We start from the raw sequence: 23946 nt of genomic DNA on the forward strand, positions 1-23946 counted from the left end.
TCTCCACCCCTCCACCTGGCTGCATCCACCCTATCCACCCCTCCACCTGGCTGCATCCACCCCTCCACCTGGCTGCATCCACCCTATCCACCCCTCCACCTGGCTGCATCCACCCCTCCACCTGGCTGCATCCACCCCTCCACCTGGCTGCATCCACCCTATCCACCCCTCCACCTGGCTGCATCCACCCTATCCACCCCTCCACCTGGCTGCATCCACCCTATCCACCCCTCCACCTGGCTGCATCCACCCTATCCACCCCTCCGCTTGGCTGCATCTACCCCTCCACATCTCTGCTTGGCTGCATCCACCCTCTGGCCCCTCCACCTGGCTGCATCTACCCCTCCACCTCTCCGCTTGGCTGCATCCACCCCTCTGGCCCCTCCACCTGGCTGCATCCACCCCTCCACCTGGCTGCATCCACCCCTCCACTCTTCTCAGTGCCATCTTAAGAGCATTATAGGCCCCTGGGCAATACAGTGCACTGGGGCTCTGTTTACACAATCACGCACAATTGCGCACCTCTGCAGCCTTTTTCCTCTTCTGTGCTCCACTCAAAACATTACGTTTAATTTCTGCTCTAAGGGCCAGTTCACACCAGACACTGTTCCGTTCAGTTCCGTGCGCTTTTTTTCTGCACTAAAAATGAATGCACAGTGTTTTCCATGTATTCCAATAGCTCTAGTTCACACCATGCACTCAGTTTCTGGCCAGTTTCCGGTCACTTTCTGGTGTAGAAACTGACTGGAAACTGACCGGAACGGACTATATTGGTGCAGAAAAAACATAACTGCACGTAACTGCATGGAACTGCATCTGATGTGAACTGGCCCAACGTGACAGAAAATGACCGGAAACTGACTGCATGGTGTGAACTAGAGCCATTGGAATACATCGAAAACACTGTGCATGCATTTTGTGCAGAAAAAAAGCACACGGAACTGCACGGAACTGCATCTGGTGTGAACTGGCCCTAAAGGTTATTTTCCCCAACGCTTAATAAAGTTTATTTTTCCTCACCTTTCTTACACTTCCTCAAACTAGTGGCAACTCTAAGATTGATATATGAGGGGGACACATAAGATATTACAGTCAAAACTTTGGGGGGGGGGGGGGGGGGGGCGGGCACTAATAACTTTCACCACTAAATCATACAACTAAAAAAAACAAAATAAATATATATAAATACACGCTCATACTCTGGTGCTGCCTGGTGGGTATTAATTCTGGCTTGGGTACTGCTGGTGCTGGTGGGTATTAATGCTGGCGTGTGTACTGCTGCCTGGCTCCTCTGAGACGTGGAAGTGTGGCGGGAAGCTGCAGCATGCGGCTGTGGTAGAGAGCAGAGTTGATGCTTCCTGTATCTGTCACAGGCGGAGTGCAATTCATATCACTCCGCCTGTGAAGCGCCGAAACTACACAGAAAGCATCGGCTCCGTTCTTCACAGTGGCATCTGACTCGCACTGCCTGCCACTGATTCACTGACTGATATCAGGACTCATCGCACACTACTCTGTCTCTGTGAGGGAGCCGCACCACACAGCACTGGCAGTGAACTATGTGACACCTGAATGATGCTTGGCTGGGGTAATTTGGCAGGTGTGGCCCCTGATCAACTGCCCAGCATGCCCATGCGAAAAGACGGCCCTGACTCTTCTACCTGGCTGCATCCACCCCTCTACCTGGCTGCATCCACCCCTCTACCTGTCTGCATCCGCCCCTCCACCTGGCTGCATCCACCCCTCCGGCCCCTCTACCTGTCTGCATCCACCCTTCTACCTGGGTGCATCCACCCCTCCACTTGGCTGCATCCACCCCTCCGGACTCTCCACCCTTCTACCTGGCTGCATCCACCCCTCCGTCTCCTCCACCTGGCTGAATCCACCCTTCCACCTGGCTGCACCCCTCCACCTGGCTGCATCAACCACTGTACCTGGCTGCATCCACCCCTCCACCCCTGTTCCTGGCTGCATCCACCCTTCCACCTGGCTGCATCCACCCCTCCAGCCCCTCCACCTGGTTGCATCCACCCCCCCACCTGGCTGCATCCATCCCTCTGGCCCCTCCACCTGGCTGCATCCACCCCTCCACCTGGCTGCGTCCACGCTGTCCACCCCTCCACCTGGCTGCATCCACCCTGTCCACTCTCTCCTCTTTCCACTTGGCTCTGTCCTCCTCCCTACCTGGCTGCATCCCCCTCTTCTCTATTCACTTGGCTCTATCCTCCCCTCAACCTGGCTGCACCCCCCCCTCCTCTGTCCACCTGGCTCCATCCTCGCTTCCATCTGGTGGCATCCCTTTCTTCTCTGTCCACCTGGCTCCGTCTTCCCCTCCTCTTTTCTGTCCACCTGGCTCTGTCTTCCCCTCCACCTAGTGGCATCTGCCCTCTCCTCTCTCCACCTGGCTGCATCTCCCGCTCTCTTCTGTCCAACTTACTCTATCCTTGCCTCCACCTGGCGGCATCCCCCCATTCTCTGTTTACTTGGCATCTTCTTCCCCTCCTCTTTTCTGTCCACCTGGCTCTGCGCTCCCCTCCTCCTGACGGCATCCCCCCTATCCTCTATCCCACCTGACTCTGACCTCGCTTCCACCTGGCTGCATCCTCCCTCTTCTCTGTCCTCTTCTTCTCCTCTCCTCTATCCACTTGACTTCATCCTCCCCTCCACCTGGCCGCATCCCCCCTCTCTTCTGTACACCTAGCGCTGTCCTCACCTCCACCTGGCGGCATCACCCCTCTCCTCTGTTCACCCTCAAGACCTCGTACTCTCAAGCTCTCTTGTCTCCTCCTCCTATGCTTGTCTTCAGGACTTCTCCTAAGCTTCTCCCATCCTCTGGAACGCTCTACCTCAACCTTTCTGGCTATCTCCTACCCTATCCCTGAAATCCCAATCTACTCAACAATAATGTGCATAACCAGATTCTGTTTTCTACTACTTTATGAAGCAGGCTAAATATAACTACAAGACATCAAGAAAACAGCAGTTGTCATTATTTGTGAAATGGTTTAAAAAAAATAAACAATGGGCTGCTCAGTCGAAAATGCCCGTGCCTAATTGTAACTGATACATTCTGCTGGAGAGCTTCTTCTTTTTAAAAACAGCAGACCTACTGGCCTGATCACCAAATAAAAAAAAAGAAGGAAAGAGAATAAAAAAAGAAAACAAATGCAGCTATCACATCTAAGAAATGGTAAACTGCAACATTTTAAATGTTTGCTTTTGGGTTTACTACCTTTTTATTCTCTCATCACTTCATCCAAAAACATTTTGGCTTTAGATTCACTTCAATGGCATAGTTTTATTAGAAGATCGCATACTTTGTCCATCGAGAATTGTTTAAACTTTCAGTAGCACTTGCATAGACCTTTCAAACTCTTTTCAACAGCCAAAGAATAAATAGGCAAAGCTGGACAGCTCCCAGGAACTAGGAAGCAGAGATGATCAGGATATGGGCAGCATATAACCTGGCTTGGATTCAAACCAGCAAATAGCTACATGGAGACAGCAATGACTGTAATTAATGCAATAGGAAATGGGTACAATAGACCGCAGACTAGTGATGTGTACTTCTAGAAGTTGCAAACTCTTGTATTTTACTGTATAAATGGTTGACTTAAGTTATTACAGATGCTTGTGTTGATGGAATATGTTGTATCAGAGGTTTAGGGTTATACTGGCCTCCTATTGATATACCATTTCAGCTAAACAGACAGAAACCAATATCTATATCTAGGTCTTTCAATTTATACATCTGTACAGAGCCAGACAAAGTGGGCAAAAATGAAAGTGGGATACGTAAAATGAAATTGGTTCTATATTGCCCTGACTATACTTGGTGAAAGTTTGATTTTGTTCAGTGAATCAAATGTTTAGAGGCCACAGAGAGCCAAAAAATTAGCGTTTTCAGACAGAAGTCCGCCTTGGCAGCTGCATTTCTCTTCTTTTACAGCGCTAGGCACCAGTTTTCAGTTCCTCGTCTGTCTGTATGGTGAGCCATTCTGATTGGACAAAGCTTTTTACTGTCTGTTATGGTGACCATATACCATTTGGTTTTAATATTTGATCAATGTGCGATTTTTATCAAAATGATCAAATCGGCAAATAATTGAATAAGCATAATTTTATCTTTTCGACTGATTCTGACTCAGTTTAAATCAAATTCAATCAGTCAGGGTAAAAAAAAACATCAATTGTGTTGGGTCAGTCTGCAGCATTGAGAAGCAATCAATTGATTGGATCACATTTCGACTGATCAGATTATGAGATTGTATAGGCAAAACAGAGATGTGGTCAATAACTTAGGTAGGCCATACATGGGTCGAATTTCGAAAGAATTTTCTTTTGAAAATCTTATCTAAAAATTTTCATTCGTATTTCGCACCATTAGTAGGCTGCAGCAACAGTTGATTTTCGTGCGCCCATTGAATTTGAATAATCGGACATGTTGGACATTTTTTGAAAAATTAACAATTTTATAATCCATGATGGGGGAATCATGCGAGAAATGTAATCGAAAAAGAAATGCGCATGTGCAAGAAAAGAAAATTCCTGCAAAGAAAAGCAGATTCCCAACCCCAAATTATTTTCTGTAGCAACATGAGGTGATATCGAGGGCTTAGTTGATCAAATTTCGAAATCAATGGTGGCACCATGGGATCACGAATTTTCTGATTTCAAAAGAAAATTCTTTCGACATTGGGCAATGTATGGCCAGCCTTAATGATTTTATTTTTTAAATATCAATCAAATAGGTTGTCGCCAATAGAGCGATTAGCCCAAGCAGCATGGATTGATATAAAAAGAAATGAATCATTTATCAAAGATAAAATAAAAAAAATGTGATAAATAAAGAAATTGATCACTCATCAAAGCATGTATGGCCACCATTAGTTTTGAAGCTTGCTCTTCCTCCTCTCTCACACATTGCCGTTGTCCAATAAGGTAGCTATCATGATGACTGCTCGATAGGAATTTACAAGATTGGGATAGATTAGGCAAGCTCTGACACCACTAGGAAGTGTTGAAGCTTTGACAGATCGGAAGTGTCAAAATTTGGACAGATGTGGTAGTTTAGGAAGGTTTTGCAAATACGGTACTTCTAGGTGACCACTTGACATTTGGCAACTTTTCTTAAAAAAAAAAAATAAAAAAAAAAATGAAATATTTTATATAATATACACATACCCCATTTTTTTTTTAAATTGGGATCTCTAGTATCCTCAATAAAATGTATATTTTATGTAGAAGTCCCTGTTTACTAAGGTTTTAAATTGGGCTACAATAAATTGTGTTCCCAGAATTGTGGCTGTTTCCTTGGTTCTGTGCAAAAGCTTGTTCCATGAACTCTTTCTCAGCCATTTTGTTCACAAAGTACACACGTGACCATGCCATAAAATACTAAAGTCTTCCATGGGCAGGATATGTCTTGTCACAACTACATGCAAATTAACCACCTTCTGCCTGCGCTATAGCCGAAAGAAGGCTGTAGCACGGAGTTAATTTCCCGGGAAAGTGTCCCTGGACGGCCACCTGTGCTTGAGCGGCCTGTGCGTCCCCTGTGATCAGCGAGTCTATGAGACTCAACTGATCACAGATCAGAGTAAGGGGTCGATCCCGACCCCCTTACCACGTGATCATCTGTCAGCCGTTGACAGCTGATCATGTGATATAAACAGAGCTGGTAATCGGCTATTTTTCCCCCTCATGCTGACAGTGCGAGGAGGGAAAAAAAGCCGATCACCGGCAGCTGCGAGAGGGACATCAGTCCCGTACATGGAGAGCCTCTGCAGAGGCTTCTGTGCCCACCAGCGCCACTTATCAGTGCCCACAGTGCTGCCTATCAGTGCCCACAGTGCCGTCTAAAAATCACCAATCAGTGCGTCCTCACCAGTGCTTCCTATCAATACCAGTGCCCATCAGTGACCTCTATCAGTGCCACCCATCAGGGTTCATCAGTGCCGGTGTCCCATCATATAAGGTCCCCCATCAGATAGTGTCCGCTGTGTACTGCGCATGCGCAGTACACAGCAACACAGATTCCGAAGATAGGCGAGGATGAATGGCGCCTGCGCCATGAGTCCAGGTTCTAGCCCCACCATCCAAGTGGACATAGAGTAGGAAAAAAAAGAGCCGAGCGAAGCGAGGCCGAGCCCAAAGCGCGGCGAGCGAAGCTCGCCCGCGAGGGGCCCTCTAATTTTCACAACCCTATGTCTGCTTGGATGGTGGGGCTACCACCTCCACTCACGGCGCAGGCGCCGTTCAGCTTCTGAGATTTTCCGAAGCTTCTTCTGCCCCGTACTGCACATGCGCAGTACGGGGCGGACGCTATATGATGGCAGGACACTATCTGCCAGAACACCGGCTTATCAGTGCCCATCAGTGTCATCTTATATGTGCCCATCAATGCAGCCCATCAGTGTAGCCTTATCAGCGAATATCAATGAAGGAGAAAAATTACCTGTTTGCAAAATTTTATAACAAACTATGAAACTTTATTTATTTTTTAAATGTCTGTGTTTTTTTTTTTTTTGTTTGTTTAGTAAAAAAGAAAAAACCCAAGTGGTGATTAAATACCACCAAACGAAAGCTCCATTTGTGTGAAAAAAGCTATAAAAAATGTAATTTGCGTACAGTGTAGCATAACGGCGCAATTGTCATTAAAAGTGTGAGAGCACTGAAAACTGAAAATTGGTCTGGGCAGGAGGGAGGTTTAAGTGCCCAGTAAGCAAGTGGTTAAGAAAATGCATGATTGTTTGTTACAATGAAAAATAGATTAGTGAAAAAGGTTCATTCAGTGGATAACAAACAAACACCAACATTTTTAAATTTTTTGGTGATGAATTTATTATAAAAAGTCACACAATCTTTTTTTTTTTTTTTTTTTTAGAGAAATGAAGAATCCTTTTTTTTTTTTTTTTTTTTTTTTATCCTAACAAAGAATAATTTCTAATTATCAACATTATTAGCATCAATTTCGAAGTGATAAAAAAAAAAAAAAATCTGTGTTTTGTAGAGTTTGTAGAATTTCTTTAAAACATGTCCCTGCTGTGTCCAGACAGTGGATGTAATAAGTCTACACACCCCCGTTTAAAATGTCAGATTTCTGCGATGTAAAAAAATTAGAAAAAGATAAATCATTTCAGAACTTTTTCCACCTTTTTAATGTAACTTATAAACTGTACAACTCAATTAAAAAAACATACTGAGATCTTTTAGGTGAAGGGAAATAAAACAACAAAAACTAATAATATGGATGCAAAAGTGTGCACACCCTTTAAACTAATACTTTGTTGAAGCATCTTTTGATTTTATTACAGCAATCAGTCTTTTTGGGTATGAGTCTGTCAGCATGGCACATCTTGACTCAGCAATATTTGCCCACTCTTTGCAATATCTGGCCATTTTTCTTTGCAAAAACACTCCAAATCTGTCATATTGCGAGGGCATCTCCTGTGCACAGCCCTCTTCAGATCACTCCACAGATTTTCAATCGGATTCAGGTCTGGGCTCTCGCTGCACCATTCCGAAACTTAAATTTTCTGGTGAAGACATTCCTTTGTTGATTTGGATGTATGCTTTGGGTCATTGTCATGCTGAAAGATAAAGTTCCTTTTCATGTTCAGCTTTTTAGCAGAAGTCTGAAGATTTTGTGCCACTATTGACTGGTATTTGGAACTGTTAATAATTCCCTCTACCTCAACTAAGGCCCCTGTTCCAGCTGAAGAAAAAACGCTCCAATGCATGATGCTGCCACCACCATGCTTCACTGTAGGTATGGTATTCTATTGGTGATGTGCAGTGTTGTTTTTGCACCAAACATATCTTTTGGAATCATGGCCAAAAAGTTCAACCTTGGATTCATCAGACCATAACGCCTTTTTCCACATGCTTTTGGGAGACTTCAGATGAAAAAAAGGCTTCCGTCTTGCCACTTTACCCCATAGCCCAGACATATGAAGAATATGGGAGATTGTTGTCACATGTACCACACAGCCAGTACTTGTCAGATATTCCGGCAGCTCCTTTAATGTTGCTGTAGGCCTCTTGGCAGCCTCCCTGACCAGTTTTCTTCTCGTCTTTTCATACATTTTGGAGGGACGTCCAGTTCTTGTTAATGTCACTGTTGTGCCATATTTTCTCCACTTGATGATGACCATCTTCACTGTGTTCCATTGTATATCTAATGCCTTGGAAATTCTTTTGTACCCTTCTCCTGACTGATACATTTTAACAATGAGGTCCCTCTGATGCTTTGGAAGCTCTCTGCGGACCATGGCTTTTGCTGTAGGATGCAACTAAGAAAACGTCAGGAAAGACCTACTAGAACAGCTGAACTGAGCTGAACTTTATGTGAGGTTAATCAGAGGCACTTAAAATAATGGCAGGTGTGTACTGACTCCTATTTAACATGAGTTTGAATGTGATTGCATAATTCTGAACACAGCTACATCCTCAGTTATAAGAGGGTGTGCACACTTGTGCAACAACGTTATTTGATTTTTTTTGATTTTTACTCCATAAAGCCTATGTGTCCATGTACATATAGGCTTTTACCAGAGTTTAGGAGCTGCTGGGGTTAAGTGAGGTTCAACCTCCCTCAACCTCACTCTCATGAACGCGGAAGAATTACTTTCAAATAGGACCTAGTCTGTGTGTACATGAGCCCTTAGGCTGGTCATACATTATACAATTATCTTGTACAATTTTCCTTTAGCGTTACCAAAACCATATAATATGAGGTCAAACCTAAACACTTTCAATTTGTATGTAATCAGGCAGGCCCTTGCACTACATAGTTGAGTAAATCTAAAGGAAATTTAATTTTAAAAAAATGTATAACGTATGGGCAGCTTTAATCTTACTAAGGCCGCGTACACACGGGCGGACTGTCTGGCCAACTAAGTCCGTCAGACAATCCGACAGACAGTCCGTCCTACTTTTGAATGAACGGACTTGACCACACACGATGAACAGACAGTCCGCTGAAAGCTTGCGCGATGACGTGTACAGCACATACGACGAGACTAGAAATACGACGTCCAATACACTGCAATGCAACCTTCGGCCGTGTAAATCCTTTCTGAGCATGCGCCATACTTAGTCCGTCCAACTTGTCTACACAAGAGCGGACTGTCCGCTGAAACCAAAGTTGGACGGACAATATTACGGAAATTCCGAAAGACTTAGTCCGCCAGACTGTCCGCTGAAAAAGTCAGCTGAAGCCCACACACGAGCGGACCGTGTTTCAGCGGACCAAGTCCGTCAGACAGTCCGCCCGTGTGTACGCGGCCTAAGTTTTCTAGGATATATGTCCTTGCTTTTGGGTTATGAATGCACTATAGTTGCATGGAGAGTTCGGGAGGGGGTGGCATGGTGGGGTTATGCTTTATTTTTAGAGTTGGCTAGTTTATGGCCCTTTTTCAACCCTCCATTTTGTTTATTTAACTACTTTTATAAAATGTAATACAAATACATTTTATTTAATACTTGCTTTTTGGGCAGGTGGCGCTACTTCTGGGTTGGGTTAGATGCTTGCCTCCTTCTGCATTCTGTGGGTGAATTTTTTGGCTGCTATGTCAACATTGTGTCCTGTAGTGTTAAAAGGGCTGGCAGATGGAATCTGACCACAGATGCAGTCAGTGACCAGGCATCTAATACTTTTGGAAGTGTCATGGAGGTAGAAGATTTGGTGGACGTAACTTTTGAAGAGAATGAAGATCCAAGGCATTGCCCCCTGGAGGGAAAATGTAATATTAAACTTGTTGGGGCACCTTCAAAAATAAAGTGATGCAATAGCTTAAAGAGCTTGTTTACGCTACACTCTTTGCATTCTGGATGCATGTTTTTGATGCATTGTTGATGCGTTTTACTCTACTTTTATTTTTCTTCATCTCAGTACCACCACCCCCTCCCTTTTAGAGTGTAAGCTCTATGAGCAGGGCCCTCCTGTACCTTTCGTATTGTACTGTAATTGTGTTGTCCCCCCTATTAATTGTAAAGTGATGCGTAAACTGTTGGCGCTATATAAATTGTGAATAATAATAATAATAATAATAATCTCAGTTGAGGACAGGGGCATCTTTGATGCGTTTTGCCATGTTCCATGCAGACAAAATGCACCATGTTCTACCTTTGTTGACTGCCCTGGATTGCTCTGCACTGGCGTGAACTAGGACCATTGGAATCCATGTTAAACACTGTACATGCATTTTTGATACTGAATAAAAGCACACTGGACTGCATCTGGTGTAAACCAGTCCTAAATGTAGTTTTGCATACAATGAACATAAACCTATGAATGCTATCAAACCCCTGTAATCTCCTGCACAGCAGCACTCACACTGTGAAAGGAAGACAGCTAATCAAAACTCTGTTGCTTTACACACTGCTTGTCATTCACAGTGTGGCAATGGTGACATGAGGGTAAGCACAGAGATTACCCAATCAGTGTGCTGCTGCTTTGTTGCCCAGTCTTGATGATGAATTCCAGGAGTGGCAACTTTTACATAGTTACAATGGCCCAGTTTGTACCATACCCATGAGATCACCATGGAAGCTGGAAACCACTGTAGTAGGCACCACTGCACCAGTGATCTCCACCAACGTCTGATTCCAAAGAAGCAGGATGAGGGCCTCGTGATCTCAACTTCATCCAATCAGAGATCACTTTACATTCATTAGGGAAATGGAAAGTGTTCTCTGAATGGTGCCCATGTTGAGTGGGTGCCCTCCTGTGTTCAGTAAACAGCAATACAGGCTCTTGGCACGGGACCCAGAAGCTAGCGACAGTCACTGTCTTATACCTACTACAGTGATTTCCAGCTTCCACGGGGATCGATCAACTATGGAACATGCATAACTAAAGTGACCAAGCTGGACCAATGTAAACATTTCAGCTAGCTTAGGCAAACCCTATTTTGTATTTCTTACGTTCACATTCACATAGCATAACTTCAATTTTAAACACTGCTTACATTTTTCTCTTTTCTGAAAACTCCACAATTTTTTATTTATTTTTTAACAAACCTGTTATGCTTACCTGCTCTGGTGCAATTGTATTACACAAAGCAAACCCAAACATCCTCTTCTGGGGTCCCCTGCTGACCCTCTTGGCTCCTCTTCTCAGTGAGCCACCATAGAAAGCCACTTCCCATGGGGCGCACGCAAGGGCCCACTCCCGAAAGAGTCTTTGTGCTTCCACAGACACGCACAGCTCAGCCCTGCCCCTCACTCTCTACTCACAGGATTGGATTGACAGGTGTAGGAGCCAATGGCTCCCGCTGCTGCCTTTCTGACCTGTGAATGCAGGGAGAGAGGAGAGAACCGCTACAGACACGGCGGGCACAGCGCTGGGTCAAGTGAGCACTAAGATAAGTACTGGGGGGGGGGGGGGGCATACAAATCCTGGGATATTTTTAAATTTGCAGCAGTTGTAAAGCGTTTCCTTTTTCTTTTCTAAAATAACAAACATGTTGCTAGGGTTTCTTAACCTTTTTTCGGTTGTGGCCCACGTTAACATTCTTAAAGCACCCCATTCTAAATTGTAGAAAACTAAACTAATAGCTTTACATAATAGAGCAACATCCAAATGTGTAGGACACCCAACATCTGAGGTGATTTATTCTTCACTGAACACTGGTAGTGATCAGTATTCCAATGTTTCTCTTCTCCCTTAGTTCCTCTCCCTCACTCATCTGTAACCCCAGTGCTGATGGAGAGGGACAGGGTAGGGGCAAACAAGGGTGCCATACAGATGCCCAATGTCCTCCTTACCAGCCGATGATGTCATTGGTTTTAGGATGCCAACGACTAGAAAATTGTAATAATGCACATTAAGGCTTTGTTAACACCCATGCGCTTTTGGGCGTTTTTCTGCTATAAGGCTCAGCTCTAAAAACGCCCAACAAGACAAATCCGATTCATTTCAATGACCTCTGTTCACATTTGAGCATTTTGGCATCTGAAGCAAAATGCCTGAAGCTCAAAAAAGTACAGGAGCTGTTTTTTTTTTTTGGCAGATTACAGGTGTTTTCTGCTTTTTACAAATTGTTGACAAAAACGCGGCAAAAAACGCGCAACTTCCTGCCTGAAAACGAAACGTCTAGGTGTGAACAGAGCCTAAAATTCTGTGGTTTTGTGTAACTAAAAGGAAGGCTTTATCCACCCTCTTGTATACACTTTTTGGGCAATTTTTAGGCATTTTGCCAGCGTGTCTCTGAAGAAACCTGAAAGAACCTCAGGGTGCCTGGGTACCCTTGTTGAAAAAGGCTGCTCAATACGAGAGTATTCAACAGAGCTGCCCGATCTGCCTCTTCTGGGGTCCCCCCACCGGTGCTCTCCGATTTGCCTTTTCTCAGTGCACCACCATAGGAAGTCGCTTCCTATGGGGGCACACCTGCGCACTCACTCCTGAGCCGGGCTTTATGCATCTGTGGCCACATGCAGCTCAGATAGATGAATGGGCTGCCATTCCACGGAAAAAGTCCCTGCAGCATTTAAGAAATTGTAGCCTGCACGGGAACTGCAAGTGCCGTGCATGTGGCATGCCATTAGGATTAATAGCACCTGCATGAATCCAGCAAGTTTTTCTGTGCAGGTGGTTGCAGCTGTGGGAACAGGTGTAGACCCGCAGCAGAACCCAAACCCGCACACGTGTGAACCTAAAGTTAACCTGGGTTTTGGTCCAGACCTGGCTATACTTCCTAGCTTCAGAGAGGTCCATGGTGCCTGGTATAGGTGTCTGCATCACAGGTTTGGTTTGTTGGGTAGAACAATCAAGAACAAATGTATATAATGTATATCTTAGCCCTTGTACACACGATCGGACATTCCGACAACAAAATCCGAAACACACGGTCGGACAAAGTTGTCGGAAAATCCGATCATACGTAACGTGATGACGTTATTTCATTACGACGGGACTACGATCAGGCTAGTAGCCAATAGCTTTTGTCTAGGAATTTGATCTGAGCATGCGTGGCACTTTGTCCGATTGGAATTCTCTACACATAATTGGACAAAGTCCGATCGGATCATGTTGTCGGAAAGTTTTATAGCCCAGCTCTAAAACTTTGTCCGTTGGATATTCCGACGGAAACAGTCTGATGGAGCCCACACACAGTCTGATTATCCGACAACGCGGTCCGATCGGACATTTTCCGTCGGAATGTCCGACCGTGTGTGCAAGGGCTTAGAGCTTAATGAGAATAGAATGCCTGCCAGGTTTCTGCTGCCATCTGCTTCCCCGTCGGGGAGATTAGTCCTCTGTACTTCTCCTGGTGACCATAATCACTGAAAGTGAAATAGTAAAAGAAGTTCTCACGTCTTGAGTGGTCACCAGAACAGGAATTCCATTGAGGACTACTTGGCATCTATCCACTTTGGAGGGATTTCCTCTTTAGCAGCTGTAGGAAAGGAAATAAACAGATATTTCCCCAACGGACACATGCCAAAAAAGCTCCTTTATTCGAAATGAGAGAAAAAAATAAAAAAGTTTTTTGCTTTCAGTTCTACTTTAAACTATTTAACCACTTACCTGGAGTTCAGCTATAAAAACAACTCTATTTCCTTTGGGTAGCCATTAATAAAACAAAGAAACAGTCTTACAGAGGAGAATGCTCATCATTCATATTTACTTCTGAATTGTTTTGGGCACACACCTTTTTAATATTAAAATTTCTGGCTTTCCAATTCCAATTTTGTTCTGCAGCCTATAAAGGTTTTGCTAAACTAAGAGCTTAGGATGGTTATGCAGTTAATAGTAGAGGAATGTTCAGAAATGTGTGCACTTGGTATCTTGGGACTTTGGTATTTGTGGGTTTGAAGAGTCAGCACTATATTTAATGATGTCACGGTTTTGGATAAAGAATTATGCTGTGCTTTGTTGGCCAGGAACCATCTGAAGTGATAGTTCTCTTCGTTCGCCAGCAATAGCTTCATCTATATACCAGACAAACTATCAGTGTCCTTGCGGTTTACTGATTCTGCTTTACCGTTTGGAAAAGTTTGAGCTGTAAATAGCTGCACCATTCGAAAAGGATAGGCAAAAAAATGCTGAGAAGTGTAATGTATTATATTTAGTAGCAGTAAATTACATTCAGGTTCTCCATAAGAAGCTTCTGTTGGTTCATAAAAGTAAAAAGTTTGAACTTTAACCACTTAAGCCCCGTACCAATTTGCAGCCAAAGGACCAGGCCCCTTTTTGCGATTCGACACTGCGTCGCTTTAACTGACAATTGCGCGGTCGTGCGACGTGGCTCCCAAACAAAATTGCCATCCTTTTTTCCCCACAAATAGAGCTTTCTTTTGGTGATATTTGATCACCTCTGCATTTTTTATTTTTTTCACTATAAACAAAATAGAGTGACAATTTTGAAAAAAATGCAATATATTTTACTTTTTGCTATAATAAATATCCCCAAAAAATATATAACATTTTTTCCCTCAGTTTAGGCCGATACGTATTTTTGGTTAAAAAAATTGCAATAAGCGTTTATTGATTGGTTTGCGCAAAAGTTATAGCGTTTACAAAATAGGGGATTGTTTTATAGCATTTTTATAAAAAAATTTTTTTACTAGTAATGACAGCGATCAGCAATTTTTATTGTGACTGCAACATTATGGCGGGCACATTGGACATTTTTGAAACATTTTTGGGACCATTGTCATTTATACAGCAATCAGTGCTATTTAAATGCACTGATTCCTGTGTAAATGACACTGGCAGTGAAGGAGTTAACCACTAGGGGGCAGTGTAGGGGTTCTGTGTGACGTTATGTGATTTTTTATTGTAGGGGGCGGGGTCTGGCATGTGACCTCACTGAGCGTCCTTCCCTATAAAAGGGAACAGACGATCGGTGACAGCTACGCTAGGAAGCACGGGGAGAGGTTTGTTTACACAGACCTCTCCTCGTTCTTCAGCTCTGTGACCCAATCGCGGGACACCAGCTGCGATCGGGTCCACTGGTCCTGCGGCCACGGAGCTCAGGACCGGGCCTCCCGACCCACGGCTGGGCACTTAAATAGTCACGTACAGGTACGTGATTGTGCCCAGCCGTGTCATTCTGCTGACGTATATCGGCATGAGGCGGTCCTTAAGTGGTTAAAAATGACCAAACCTTGTAAAAATTCATGATGCTCTTGATCCATGTTTGTTTTTTTATCTCTGATTAGTTTACTTATCTGTAGCAGCTGGTTATATGTACAGGAATGTGAAACTGAAAAGAGAGATCTCATGAGAGAAGCCCATAGATGGCCACTGCTTGTCATCTGAAAATGCTAGTAATCCAGCGTGACCCCAGAAATAAGTTTAGAAGTTCCAGCTTCATCCTAACTAAAATTTAAAACTGTCCCTCTTAGGACCTATGCTAACAAACCGGTATAAGAAAGATGTATATAATTACATATTTTTAGGCCACTCTAGTGTGATTAAGGTGGTCCTGTCCCCCTGTGTCAGCCAGTGCCACTGAGGGGGTATAGGAGGGAGTGCCAACAGCTGATGGGCCATTGTAGCCTATCAGTGACATCACTGCTCAAGGCACAACCAACCGTTATTGGAGCACTCTCTCCTCTCCCCTTGAGCTGCTGCTGGACCGTGACTGGACCGGATCGGACTGAAAAGTATATGCATCTTTCTTGCTCAGGTTAGTTAACATAGGTGTTAGGATGACGGCAGGGACAGTTTTAGGCTAGTTAGGATGAAGCTGCAATTCCACCTTAAAGTGATATTAAAGGTTTGGTTTAAAAATAAAAAAAATAACAAATATGTTATACTTACCTGCTCTGTGCAATGGTTTTGCACAGAGCAGCCCCGATCCTCCTCTTCTTTTGTCCCCCGCATGGGCTCCTGGCTCTTTCCCCTTGACCAGTGCCCCCATAGCAAGCCGCTATGGGGGCACTTGTGTGTGCTTGCTCCCAAGCTCTGCGCTATGCATCCTTAAGACACAGAGCAGGGGCCCTCTCACCCCATTGGTTCACTGGCTGTGATAGATAGCAATGTGAGCCAGTGGTTCTCACTGCTGTACCAGCCAGTGAAGAGAGGGAGTCTCGGGACAGCTGAGACTCTTGTGCACATTGCTAGATCCAGAGGGGGCTCAGGTGAGTATTAGGGGGGCACTGGGGGGGAGCAGCACACAGAAGTTTTTTTTATCTTCATGCATAGTAAAGTAGAATACCTGGGGCTGCCCCAAACATGCTCCTGGTGGAGTGGAGGAAATAGGACTATCCCGGGCATGTTTGGGACAGCCCCAGGTATTCTGCTTTAATATTAAATTATCCCTCCCCTCTCACGAAAAAAAAGTGGCAAATGTTAGAGGAGAGGAGAAGGCCGACAAGTGGAACTTTCCATTTTGGGCGAAGTTCCGCTTTAAGTTGGATACACATAGAGATGGAAAGAAAATCGAACAGATTCCTCCATCCATGCTTTACAAGACGGATACACAAAACTTCTACTGTTGGCTACTGTATCCTAACAGCCAGTGGCTGTCCAAATACTCAAACCGCATTTGCATCTTATTTGAATGCAACTGCTGTATGTCTGAGAATTTTCTGGCTGGCTCCTTCAATTTTTCAATCAAAGGATGTTGAGCAGGAGGTTACAAACAAGGCCACAATACATACCGTATTTATCGGCGTATAATACGCGCCGGCATATAAAACACACCCCAAGTTTAGGAGGGAATTTTAAGGGAAAAAACTTTTAGGAGGGAAGTTTAACCACTTCACTACCGGACCATCTCCCATCCTGTGTGGGCATCTTATGACGTCCTCAGTATTTCGCTGCTCCTGCGGGCCCTCGGACACAGCCCATCCCCGATCCCTGTGATTGGCATCCCCGATCCACCCCCCGATACACGTGACCGGCCGTGTCCAATCACAGCTGGTCACATGTACTGTGTACTTTCACGGCGCTTGTGCATGCCCCTAGGGCGTGTGCAGAGCAGCGAACGGGGATGCGGCTTGTCACCCTGACACAGCCCAACCCCGATCGCAGTAAAGAGCCAAATGAAATTGGCTCTTTACCACGTGACCAGCTGTGTCCAATCATAACAGGTCACAGAATGTAAAAATAAACCGCGGTAATGAGATGTTACTGTGTTCTCCTCCACACACACCGATCGTGTGACAGAAGGAGATTGCAGTAACATCTCATTACTGCTTAGTGTACACCAACACACATTGATTACCCGCCCCAAATAAAGAGGACCTGTCACGAGCCATCAAAGTACCTGTCACCAGCCATCAGAGTAATTATCACCACCCTTCCCAGCCCATCTGAGTACCTGTCCCAGCCCATCTGAGTACCCGGGTACCTGTCACAGTCCATCTGAGTACCTGTTGCAGTCCATCTGAGTACCCGAGTACCTTTCACAGCCCATCTGAGTACCCGAGTAACTTTCACAGCCCATCTGAGTACCCAAGTACCTTTCACAGCCCATCTGAGTACCCGAGTACCTGTCACAGCCCATCTGAGCCCCCGAGTACCTGTCCCAGCCCATCTGATTACCCGAATACCTGAGTACCTGTCACAGTCCATCTGACTACCTGTCACAGTTCATCTGAGTACCCGAGTACCTGTCCAAGCCCAACTGAGTACCCAAGTACCTGAGTACCTGTCACAGTCCATCTGAGTACCTGTCACAGTCCATCTGAGTACCTGTCACCAGCCCATCGGAGTCCCCGAGTACCTGTCACCAGCCCATCGGAGTCCCCGAGTACCTGTCACCAGCCCATCGGAGTCCCCGAGTACCTGTCACCAGCCCATCGGAGTCCCCGAGTACCTGTCACCAGCCCATCGGAGTCCCCGAGTACCTGTCACCAGCCCATCGGAGTCCCCGAGTACCTGTCACCAGCCCATCGGAGTCCCCGAGTATCTGTCACCAGCCCATCGGTGTCCCCGATTATCTGTCACCAGCCCATCGGAGTAACCCAGTTCCTGTCTCCAGCATATCAGAGTGCCCGAGTACCTATTTTCAGCCCATGCCTCATAGAATACACGTTTGGGTGTTTGCTTTCCACAATGGGGTAATTTTGGGGGTAATTCCATTGTCCTGGTGATCCAGGACCTTCAAAAGTGTGATAGGTAGGAATGAAATGAGATGTGTAATTTATGCTCCTAGAACGCCTGAGGGGACTACTTAAATGTTGGGCCTCTGTATATGGCCATATTCAGGAGGAGTTGCAGAATGTGTTTTTGGGTGTAATTTTTGCTGTTAGAAAAATCTTATAAATGGACAACTTTGTGTAAAAAAAAAAAAAATATATATATTTTCATTTTCTTCCCACGTTTTCTGAAGACTTGTTTAAAAAAAATTAACCATTCAAAAGATTTATAATGCTTCATAGAATATACTTTGGGGTGTTTTCCAAAATGGGGTCATTTTGTGGGTAATTCCATTGTCCTGGTGCTCCAGGGCCTTCACAAATTTAATAGGTCGTTAGAAAATTACAGGTGTCATTTATGCTCCTAGAATGCCTGACGGTGCTCCCTGCATGTTGGGCCTTTGTATGTGGCCAGGCTGTGTAAAAGTCACACACATGTGGTATCGCCATATTTAGGATGAGTAGCAGAATGTATTTTTGCTATGTACATGCTTTGAGTTAGAAATATCTTATAAACTGACCACTTTGTGTAAAAAAAAAAATTGTTTTTCATTTTCTTTCCACGTTTTCCGAAGAGTTGTGGAAAAAAATGAACTGTTTAAAAGACTCATTATGCCTCATAGAATAGATGTTGGGGTGTTTGCTTTGCAAAATGGGGTCATTTTATGGGTAATTCCATTGTCCTGGTGTTCCAGGGCCTTCACAAATGTAATGGGTCGTTGGGAAATTAGAGGTGTCATTTATGCTCCTAGAACCCCTGACGGTGCTCCCTGCATGTTGGACCTCTCTGTGTGGCCAGGCTGTGTAAAAGTCCCACACATGTGATATTGCCATACTTGGGAAGAGTTGCAGAATGTATTTTGGGGTGTAATTGGAAGTATGCATATGCTGTGTGTGAGAAATAACTTGTTCTTATGACAATTTTGTAAAAAACAAAACAAAAAAAATTCTTATTTTTCCCAAGAATTGTGGGAAAAAATTACAACTTCAAAAAACTCACCATGCCTCTTACTAAATACCATGGACTGTCTACTTTTCAAAAATGGGTCATTTGGGGGGTATTTGTACTTTCCTGACATTTCAGAGCCTCAAGAAATGAGATAGGCTGTCAGTGCATCAGGTGTGATCAGATGTGATCAATTTTCAATGATTTGCACCATAGCTTGTAGACTCTATAACTTTCAAAGAGACTAAATAATATCCACAAATTTGGATTATTTTTACCAAAAAAAAAGTAGCAGTATAAATGTTGGCCCAAATTTATGAACAAAAATGACTTATTTGCAAAATGTTATCATAGAAACTAAACAAAATTGTTTTTGTTTGTTTTTTTTCAAAATTTTCGCTCTTTTTTTTTTTTTTCACTTATGTCGCAAAAAAATAAAAAACCCAGTGGTGATTAAATACCACCAAAAGAAAGCTCAATTTTATGAAAAAAATGATAAAAATTTAGTTTGGGTACAGTGTTGCATGACTGAGTAATTGGCATTCAAAGTGTGAGAGCGCTGAAGGCTAAAAATTGGTCTGGGAAGGAAGGGTGTATAAATGCCCAGTATGGAAGTGGTTAAGGAAAAAAACTTACATTTAAATGCCCATCAATGCAGCATTGTCAGTGTCATTTGCAGCCTTGCATTGCAGCCTTGTCAGTCATTTGCAGCCTTGTCAAAATGGCGCTGCCTAGATACAGAGCGGATGTCCTGTGTATCTCGGCGGCGCTCGGTAGCTCTTGGCAGCTTTCGTCCGTTCTCCCCAGCTTTGGGAAAGCCACCAAGAATGGCTGAAAGCCGCCGAAGGAGGTCGAAAAGCTCACAATCGGCGGGGGATCGGCGTATAACACGCACCCACAATTTTCCCCTGACTTTAAGGGGAAAAAGGTGCGTGTTATACGCCGATAAATACGGTAGTTAATCAGATTGAAAAAGTCCATCTAGTTCAACCATAAAAATAAATATCAAACAATTCCATATACCCAATCTTTTATACCCACAGTTGATCCAGAGGAAGGTGAAAAACCCCAGCAAAGCATGATCCAATTTGCTAAAGCAGGGGAAAAAATTCCTTTCTGATCCCCAAGAGGCAATCGGATTTTCCCTGGATCAACTTTACCTATAAATGTTTTTTTTTTAACAAAGAATCCAGGCCTTTCTTAAAGCAATCTACTGAGCGGTCCACAACCACCTCTGCAGGGAGTCTATTCCACATTTTCACAGCTCTAAAGCCTTCGTACAGACGATCAGATTTTCGGGAATTGTGTGATGACAGACTGTTTGCCTAAAATCCAACCATTAGTACACTCCATCAGACAATTGTTTTCCAACTTTCCGCCAACAAATGTTACACAGCAGGCTAGTAAATTTTCGGCGGCCATCGGTCTGTTGTCAGATTTTCGTATTGTGTGTACACAAGTCCGTGGCACAAAAGTCAAAAGTACAAACATACATGCACGGAATCAGTGCTCACCAAACACGACATTAGCAGAAAATGCCCAAAGGGTGGCGCTCAAAAGCTGAAATTCCACGTAGTATTTCACTACGTTCATGTTTGTTGGCCGACAATTGTGTGCCGTTAGTATGCAAGACAAGTTCCTGGCACATGCACTTTGCGCAAAACTCTGACGCTCTGTGTCCCAACAATCGGATCGTGTGTATGAGGCTTTACTGTGAAGAAACCTTACTGTATTTGGAGAGTTCATTATATGGACCCGTATATATTTGTACATGTTGATCATATCCCCCCTTAACCACTTAACAACCGCCCATTGCCGATTAACGGCTTCAGGGCGGTTGTTTAACTCTGAGAGGCCGTTAATTAACGGCCTCCCAGAATTCTGCTCTCGCGCGCCCCCTGGGGCGCGCACACGAGAGCATCCGTGACCGCTGGGTCCAGTGGACCAGGCGCATCACGAATCACGGTAAACGGCCGCTCATCGCGGCCGTTTACCACGTGATCGCTCCGTCAAATGACGGAGTGATCACTTGTAAACAAGCCGGCGTCATGTTATGACGCCGGTTCCTCCCTCCCCTCTCTGTACCGATCGGTACAGCGGAGGGGGAAGAGATCGGTGTCAGCAGCGATGTGGGCTGCATCTGCAGTGCCCACATCGCTGCTCACCGAAAATTAACCCCTCAATTCCCTGCAAATACTCTGCATTACTCTGCAATTCCCTGCAAATACTCTGCATTACTCTGCAATTCCCTGCAAATACTCTGCATTACTCTGCAATTCCCTGCAAATACTCTGCATTACTCTGCAATTCCCTGCAAATACTCTGCAATTCCCTGCAAATAGTCTGCAATTCCCTGCAAATACTCTGCAATTCCCTGCAAATACTCTGCAATGCCCTGCAACACTCTGCATTGCCCTGCAACACTCCGCAATGCCCTGCAACACTCCGCAATGCCCTGCAACACTCCGCAATGCCCTGCAACACTCCGCAATGCCCTGCAACACTCCGCAATGCCCTGCAACACTCCGCAATGCCCTGCAACACTCCGCAATGCCCTGCAACACTCTGCAATGCCCTGCAACACTCTGCAATGCCCTGCAACACTCCGCAATGCCCTGCAACACTCCGCAATGCCCTGCAACACTCCGCAACGCTCTGCAATACCCTGCAACACTCTGCAACACCCGCCAATACCCTGCAACACTCTGCAATGCTCTGCAACCCCCGCCGATACCCTGCAACACTCTGCAATGCTCTGCAACCCCCGCCGATACCCTGCAACACTCTGCAATGCTCTGCAACCCCCACCGATACCCTGCAACACTCTGCAATGCTCTGCAACACCCGCCAATACCCTGCAACACTCTGCAATGCTCTGCAACACCCGCCAATACCCTGCAATGCTCTGCAACGCAGTACTCTGCAACACCATGCTCTGAGATACCCAGCCATAGTCGGTGATACCCTGCAATACCCAGCCATAGACATCTCCCGCCGCCCTCCGCCCTCCGGTGCTTCTACCGAATCGCTAATACGATCAAAGCCAGAATCTTTTTTTTTTTTTCAGGCTTCCCAGCTTAGAGGTGAGATGTGGGTCTTATTGACCCCACATCTCACTGTAAAGAGGACCTGTCATGCCATATTCCTATTACAAGGGATGTTTACATTCCTTGTAATAGGAATAAAAGTGATCAAAAAAATTATTTTTGGGGAAAAAAATGTCAAACTAAAATAAATAAAGTAAAATGAACAATAAAAAAAAAATGTTTTTTTTAAAGCGCCCCTGTCCCCATGTGCTCGCATGCAGAAGCGAACGCATGCGTAAGTCCCGCCCACATATGAAAACGGTGTTAAAACCACACATGTGAGGTATCGCTGCGTACGTTGGAGCGAGAGAAATAATTCTAGCCCTAGACCTCCTCTGTAACTCAAAACATATAACCAGTAAAAAAAATGTAAATCGTCGCCTATGGGGATTTTTAAGTAGCGACGTTTGCCGCCATTCCACGAGCGTGTGCAATTTTGAAGAGTGACATATTAGGTATCTATTTACTCAGCATAACTTCATCTTTCACATTATGCAAAAATTGGGCTAACTTTACTGTGTTTTTTTTTTTTTAAGCACAAAACAGTTTTTTTTCCAAAAAAAAGCATTCGAAAAATTACTGCGCAAATACCGTGCGAGATAAAAAGTTGCAAAGACCACCATTGTATTCTCCAGGGTGTTTGCTAAAAAAACATATATAATGTTTTGGGATTCTATGTAATTTTCTAGCAAATAAATGATGATTTTTACATGTAGGAGAGAAATGTCAGAATTGTCCTGGGTGCTCCAGAACACCTGATGGCGCTCCCTGCATGTTGGGCCTCTGTATGTGGCCACGCTGTGTAAAAGTCTCACACATGTGGTATCACCATACTCGGGAGTAATAGCAGAATGTGTTTTGGGGTGTAATTTGTGGTATGCATATGCTGTGTGTGAGAAATAACCTGATAATATGACAATTTTGTGAAAAAAAAAAAAAAAAGTAAAAAGAATCTTGATTTTGCAAAGAATTGTGGGAAAAAATGACAACTTCAAAAAACTCATCATGCCTCTTACTAAATACCTTGGAATGTCTTCTTTCCAAAAAGGGGTCATTTGGGGGGTATTTGTACTTTTCTGGCATGTTAGGGTCTCAAGAATTGAAATAGGCCGTCAGTCCTTCAGGTGTGATCAATTTTCAGATATTGGCACCATAGCTTGTGGACTCTATAACTTTCACAAAGACCAAATAATATCCACCAATTTGTACTTATTTTTACCAAAGATATGTAGTAGTATAAATTTTGGCCAAAATTTATGAAGAAAAAATTACTAATCTGCTAAATTTTCTAACAGAAACAAAGAAAAATTCGTTTTTTTACAGAATTTTCGGTATTTTTTCTTTTATAGCACAAAAAATAAAAAACCCAGCGGTGATTAAATACCACCAAAAGAAAGCTCTATTTGTGTGAAAAAAAGGACAAAAATTTCATATAGGTCCAGTGTTGCATGACTGAGTAATTGTCATTCAAAATGCGAGAGCACCGAAAGCTGAAAATTGGTCTGGTTATTAAGGGTGTTTAAGTGCCCAGTGGTCAAGTGGTTAATATCCACTTCTCAAGAGAGAATGAATTCAGTTCCTCTAATCATAGTTGGGGTTCTCAATGACTCTTCTCAGTTTGGTTGCCCTCCCTCTGCACTTTCTCCAATTCCCCTATTATCCTTTATGAGAACTGGTGCCCAAAACTGAACTGCATATTCCAGATGAGGTCTTACTAATGATTTGTACAGGGGCAAAATTATATACCTCTCTCTCTCTGGAGTCCATACCTCTCTTAATACGAGAAAGGACTTTGCACGCTCGCTTAACCCGATT

At 44.2% G+C, this 23946-nt stretch overlaps 1 protein-coding gene across 4 annotated transcripts in view; it reads left to right on the plus strand.

Moving 5' to 3' along the window:
* Positions 1-23946, plus strand: part of ELMO1 (engulfment and cell motility 1) — a 568419-nt gene that overhangs the window by 46635 nt on the left and 497838 nt on the right. The gene's annotated exons all lie outside the window — the stretch shown is intronic.

Source organism: Lithobates pipiens, unplaced genomic scaffold (genome assembly GCF_037356315.1).
Source record: "Lithobates pipiens isolate NorthernLeopardFrog02 unplaced genomic scaffold, aLitPip1_a1.2 Scaffold_19, whole genome shotgun sequence".
Classification (NCBI taxonomy): Eukaryota; Metazoa; Chordata; class Amphibia; order Anura; family Ranidae; genus Lithobates; species Lithobates pipiens.